Source organism: Suricata suricatta, chromosome 4 (genome assembly GCF_006229205.1).
Source record: "Suricata suricatta isolate VVHF042 chromosome 4, meerkat_22Aug2017_6uvM2_HiC, whole genome shotgun sequence".
NCBI lineage: Eukaryota > Metazoa > Chordata > Mammalia > Carnivora > Herpestidae > Suricata > Suricata suricatta.
Genome location: NC_043703.1, coordinates 109625770 through 109632932, shown reverse-complemented (window position 1 = coordinate 109632932; position 7163 = coordinate 109625770).

Sequence of the window (7163 nt, the reverse complement as noted above, 5' to 3'; positions counted from 1 at the left end):
AGTGATGGTGGAGGGCACTTGAGGGGAAGAGCACTGGGTGTTGTATGGAAAACAATTTGACAATAAAATATTAAAAAAAAAATGACTACACAGAATGTTATCAACTCATAGCTGCCTCCTGGAAGACACATATGAGACATTTAGGACTCTGAGTACATGCATATTATTACTGAGGTTGGTTTGTTTTTTTTTTAGGGACTTACAAAGAGTTATGTTAAATATCTTATTTTTATTAAAATATACACTGCATATTACATAAAATATATGCCATGTAGAGAAGAAGTCTATAAAGATACACATTTAAAATATTAACGGGGGCACCTGGGTGGCTCAGTCAGTTAAGCGTCCAACTCTTGATACCAGCACAGATCGTGATCTCGCAGTAGTGAGATCGAGCCCTGTGTTGGGCTCTGCACTGAAGGTGGAGCCTGCCTGAGAAGCTCACTCCCTCCCATGCTTCCCCTCCTCACCTCTAAATAAATAAATAAATAAATAAATAAATAAATAAATAAATAAATAAAATATCAATGGGTTACATCCCACATCCCACATGGTGGTGGGATTACTAGGATATTATTTTCTTCACTATACTTTTTTGTGCTTTAAATGTTGGTACAATGAATAGGTCTTACATTTATAATCACAAATAACAATGGAACAAAACCATGGAGTTTTAACCACCACTTTTTACAAGCATACAATATGTTTACATTGAAGCACATAGAGGCTAGAGATTATGTTTTTATAGACTATCCAATATTTAGTTGTTACAATGTACAGCAACAAAAATTTCTCAGCCTACAAATGTCAGGAGATAACATCTCAAAGAGATGTGTGTAGAAGTGAATTCCATTGGTTAGTTCTCTTCTGCAAGGCAGCAAACCATCTAGGCACCGACCACTGAAACACTGGGATTTACTTAAAACAGGGAGTGTACACAACAAATACACACTGTGTGGACTACTCAGTGTGGCTTCGAGCAGCAAGACATAGGTAAAAAGTGGCTTAAGTAATAAAGATTTATTGCTTCACAGAACATGAAATCCAGAAGGAGGTGGGTTCCAAATCCAGTTAACTCAGTAGCTCAGCAATTTCAGGATTCTGGGTCAGCTCTCCTTTGACTTTCTTGGCTTTCTCCATCTGGCTAGTACTGAACATCATTGCCTCATGTGAGAACTTCTGAGGGCAGGAAAAGCAGAGCATTCTCCTCTCCCTCCATCTCTCTTTTTTTCCAGGGATTCAAATCTTTCCCAGAACTGAATTTCTTTACCAGATAGCTTCCTACATTTTATAGGCTACACTGTGACAGTTCCCTGTAAGGAAAATTGGGGGGGGGGGGGGGGGGGGGGGGGGGGGGGGGGGGGGGGGGGGGGGGGGGGGGGGGGGGGGGGGGGGGGAAGGGAACTATAGTTGAAAGAAAATAGCAGAGCCACCCTAAACTGAGAATGGAGAGAAAGATTACCATTATTACCCTAGACCAACAGTGTCCAGTAGAATTTAATGTTAGCCGCAATGCAAAATCCTGAGTGGACTTTGGCTAAAAAGAAGCCTTCATTTTCTCCTTCATGAATGAGCTACACCATTGATAAGCAACATTGCCTCCCATGAGCTAAAATTAGAAGTACCAAGGGCGCATCTGGAAGTATTCTGACAAAGACACCTTGGTTATTGAACTTGGACTTTGAATTCCTAAGTTATGGTTCTAGATATGATCCTGCCTGTCTGTGTGGTCTCAGTTGAGTACTTTGGCTTTTCTGGGCTTATCTGCCCCAGCTTCCTCACCTGAAAACAGGTGGTTCTTTAAAATGTCCTTTGAATTCTGGTACTTCATGATTTTATACTACTATTCAGCTGGGACTTTCCCAGCCCTTTATCTGACACCAGCAAGTTGGGCCAGTGACCTGTGGAAAGTTATGCAGAAGGGTACACTTTCTGATGCCATGCGGCAAAATGCACTTTTAGAGGCAAAGAAAGAGAGAGCCACAGTGGCTTGCCATTCATTCCCTGTAAGTATTACAGGATACCCACTATGTGCCCTAGTGGCTCTAGATGGAATAAGAGAGAAAAAGTAGTCTCTGCTATCAGTGAGCTTACAATCTAGTGGGAAGGTAATATAGATAAGTAGATATACAAGTACTTAATGCGCAAAGAAGCCCCGGACAGAGGAAGATGAGCCCATACGCTGGAGCACGGAGTCCCACGGAGGGGAAGTGGCAGAACCTCGCTGGAGGAAATGATAGCCAGGGGAGGCCGGGAAGGAAAGTACTTGGTTGGAACTCATGGTACTGTGGGAAATTCCCTGGCCTACAGGGCATCTCACCTTGTAATGTATTTGCTTATCTTCTTTTCTCTGACATATTGTTTTTCTAGTCCTTTCTTCAGGGCATTTGTCCAGATGTCTGTATGTCTGGGATCAGGTGAGAGGACCACAGAGAAACTCTTGCAGCAAGCTGAGTTTCTATTTCAGATCATTCTACCACCTCCACAGCCATCTCTTCCACCACTACCACCACCACTTCTATCTTCATTATCACCTCTCAATATCTCCACCACCACCACCACCACCACCATCACCATCAACGTCCTCACTCCCACCTCAGCATCTTCATTATCACCTCTACCACCAAGAGCACCACCTCTGCCACCATCAAAAATGTATACAAGTAAGCTTTGTTTGAACTAATCCCAAAAGTGTGTAAATTCTGAGCTAATATAATGAACAAATCAGGGGGTGATTATTTGCTTTTCCAAATTATTCAAGCTTAAGTAGTTAAATTTCCCCAGTATTTTTTTTATATGTGCATTGGTTTACAACTTTTTAAATTTAGTTTGAGAGGGGTGGGGGAGAGGGAGGGAGCACAAGAGGGGAAGAGGAGCAGAGGAAGAGAGAGAGAATTTTAAGTGGGCTCCATGCTCAGCACAGAGCCTGACGCAGGGCTTAATCCCATGACCCTGGGATCACGACCTGAGCCAAAATCAAGAGTCACTCAACTGACTGAGCCACCTAGGCATCTGAGTTTACAAATATCTTAACTGCCCAGATCTCCTTAGGAGTATACTTATTTTAAGAAGCAAGGCATATCAGAGATAGGATTTTCATGCTGAAAAAGAGGACACACATAATAAGCTGAAAAGGTCTCTTTCCTTATTCATTAAATTATTGAAAAGAGTTTTGGGGCATCTGGGTGGCTCAGTCGGCTGGGTGTCTGACTTCAGCTCAGGTTACGATCTTGCAGTCTGTGGGTTTGAGCCCTGTGTTGGGCTCTGTACTAACAGCTCAGATCCTGGATCCTGCTTCAAATTCTGTGTCTCCCTCTCTCTCCATCCCTCCCCTGCTTGTACTGTCTCTCTCTTTCACTCTCTCAAATAAACATTAAAAAAAATATATTGAGAAGAATTTTTTAGCACACACAAATCTCAACATTAAGCAGTTTTAGTTACTTGGTCATAAATCAGTGACTGTAAAGGTGGAAGTGAATTCTATCAATAGTACTCCTATATATAAATAGTAACCTATATATAAAAATATGATTCATATATTTACTTACACTTACATATTTTATGTGAATCATATTTGTATACACAAATATGTAATACTTATAAAAATGACCAATGTATATTATTATTGTAAATATCCTTCTCTAATTATGAAACTTGGGTTAGAGACTGAAGTACATTGTAAAAATGATTCCTCTCAACCTTGTGTGCACATCCTTTGCTTTCTGTATGACTGTGCTATTCTTCTTATCAAGAAGGAGAGTCTATTTCCCTACTCCTCGACTCTTGACTCTGGGTTGGTCATGTGACTTACTTCGCTATTGTGATATTACCAAATGTGACACAAACAGAGGTTTGAAGAATGCACGCACTTTGGGGTTCGCCCTCTCTTGCCGATTTGGGAACCCTGCCGCCACCACCACCATATGATCTAATCCGAGCTGGCCTGCTGGATGTGGGGCCGAGATGAGCTAGTCTAGCTCAGGCCCTTAGGAGATCAATCAGCTCACCAATCACCAGATGTATTAGAGACCATCCTTAGACCATCCAGCCCCAGCTGAGGTGACCAAAGCCAAAAGAGCCACTGAGTCAACAGACTAGAGACTCATGAGAAATAATAAAGTGTTTATTGTTTTAAGCCACAAATTTTTGTGGTGGTTATATAGCAAAAGCGAACTGATACAGGAACCATACATTACTGAGTTTATTAGAGCCAAAGTTGCCCCAAATATGATTTTTTCATTTTCTTCCAATTTTAAAACTCAGATTCTCTTTCATTATTAAGCTTCCTTTCTCACTTATGGTCTTTATAGAAGAAAGGGGATGGGGAATAAAGGTAGAAAAATGAGGCATGATATTAAGAGTGAGGAGGAAACGGGAGATGCGAATTATAGCGGCGATGGTGACACCAAAAACAGAGGTTGCTACAACTCAGACAGTGGTGGCTAACTTCCTGGGAGAAGTTCACTTTATAAAATTGGAATCTCTATGAAACTCCCTGGCATTGACCCCAAATGTCCCTATGTTCAATTGCAAACACACATTTTAAAATTCTCCTTCTGTTCCATTCCTTAGTTCCTCTCAATCTTTTTCACTATCCCAAATATGGCTTTCTATTTTGGTAGTTAGAATTTTTTTGGCTATAAGTGACAGAAGCCAAATTTGATCTTCAAAGTCCAGATCATCTTTAAGCTTTAGGGGAGATTGAATTCACTTGCTCAAAGGATGTCCTCAGGGAACTCTCTATCTCTGTCTCTATGTTCTGCTCTGTGCTGGCCTCCCTGTATCCCTTAATCTCTGACCTATTTTGTAGGTCCTAGAGTTGAGTGGTGGCAACTGTCACTTAGGTCTCTTCTTTGGAGGACCAAACCTTCCTCCCTTGGATCACCTATTACCCTAATCACATGAAAGGCACCAAGAGTCAAAAACTTGGAAGTTACCCCCGACTTCTCTGTTAGTCCCCACATCTAATAGATCCAAAAGCCAAGTCATTTCTAGCCCACCTGTGTCTTTGGAAATGGTTTTCCCTCTCCACGGCCATTACCACTGTGCATTGTCATGCAATGCTGTCATTGAAGAAGAAAATTTCTTCCTAACCAGTCTTTGTTTTGCTCCCTACAAACCATCCTCCATGCCTGAAGTAATCTAAAACAAACAAACAAAAAATGTAAGTTTGAGTGTACCATTCCCTGCTTAAAAAGTTTGGTTATGGGGGTACCTGCTGCCTCAGTAGAGCCTGTAACTCTTGATCTCAGGGTTGTGAGTTAGAGTCCCATGTTGGGTATAGAGATTACTTAAAAAATAAAATCTTTTTTAAAAAGGTTGTAACTTTGTATGTACCTTGTATGTAACTTGTGTAAACTGCTTTATAAAACTGGGGTACCAACATGGTCCCATTCGGTGATTTTTCCCAATCACTTAAGCCTCCTGCTGCCTGGCTGGGAGAGTCTAGGTAATTTAGATGGAGTTCCCTAGAAACAGAGTCTGAACCAGGAATAAGTGTCGTTATTTTAGGGGCCTCTGCTCCCTGCCACTGGGGCTGCGGTTGTGCTAGCTCTAACTCAGTCTGCCTGGCCTGTCTGTAATACAGAGTCTTGGGGCGGGAGAATTGGGGTCTTTCCTCCCAAGAGGCCCAGGGCTCCTCATGCAAGTTGCTGCACCCAGTGACAAATGCTGCCTACCTGGCGTCTCAAAGAGGGGCCTTAATTAGTCATAAAAGATTCATGTGGAGGTCAAAAGCACAAATGCCCAAGCAGCCTGAAGTTTGACAGCCGAGGCAGAGGCCACCCAAAACAGTCACTCATTATCAGGCAGGAATTTGGCACTCACAGTTGCCACATCTTTGGCACTTTTCAGGAGCCAAAAATCTTAATTTTTATGTGAAACATTCTGATTTTAAACTGTAGCTTGATTTTTTTTTTTTTTAAGCAGGAGAATCAAAACTCGTCTGGGGCCTTATCTGGCCCAGGGGCCATCGGTTTGTGAACGTGGTTTTATGCCCCAAATCCTAGAACAATGAATGCCTACTTCTTCCACATTTGCATAACTATGGGTCTGCTGCAGAGAATTGGTACTGACAAAGATCAACCGTGAACTGGCTACAAAAGGTTCCCTGACTTCCGGACAGTCTGAAGTCCTTGAGCTTCACCTATAGTGGCCTTCCTGACCTGGCTCCTAGCCTTCTCTGGGGCTTGCTACTCCCGAACACCCCAACACGGTCTCACACCTCAGGGCCTCTGGGTTCACTGGGGTATTCCAGAGGCCCCCCACTTTGAGTTATCTAATCAACACTAGCACTCTCCTTCAAGATGGTCCTCAAAGCACCCCTTCCCCTAGACAGCCTTCCTTTCCCCAATCCCCGCTTTCTCCCCAGCTTACTCCAGGGTTTAGAGGGGTACCCCATTGCCCTAAGGTTCTTTACAGGCCTGTTGCCCTACCTGACCCAACCCCTAAAGGGCAGGACCCTGGGCTTCTTTCTTCACCTCTGTATTTTCATTGCCTCATAGAGTACCCACACCATAGTGCAGATTGGAGGAATGGGCATCCAATTGGAAAAATAATGAGCCTGACCGTTGCCTTTCACACGCCAGAAACCCATTGGCAAAGAACTGGTAATTTATTTTGAGAGAAGTTGAAACTTATTTAAGAGAAGGCGGGGGGATGGTAACCCTCTGATACTTTCGTTTTTAAAATGCACGCACATTTGTGAACTATTTGTTGCAAAGAAGTAAGTTTTTATACTTCCTCAGCTTTGGACATAACTGTGTTCTGTGAATTCTAGAACTGGAGAATGCCTAAATTGACTCCTTGTACTAGCCCCTCACAGAATCCCCCCAAACCTCAAAGGTTCTCAGGGCTCTTACATTGGGGACTGCTGGTTGCCTCCGAGGGGAGCGGAAACCCGCCCCTCTGAATGAATTAGCACTTCTACAGAGGCGGCGGCCTACATTGGGCAAGCGAGCAGCCACAGTCGAAAGACCCATTGAATAATTCGCTCTGAAATTGGCTGAGGCTGGTAGAGGTGTAAACTGAAACTCCAGAGGCTAACCCTAAGCGGTTACATTTTCTCGACCAAAAGGTTTCCCAGCCCTGTCACTCATTCCTGCTTTCTCTCCCTCCCCAACGCGCGCACACACACATTTTGGTGGACCGCTGCACTTGACACT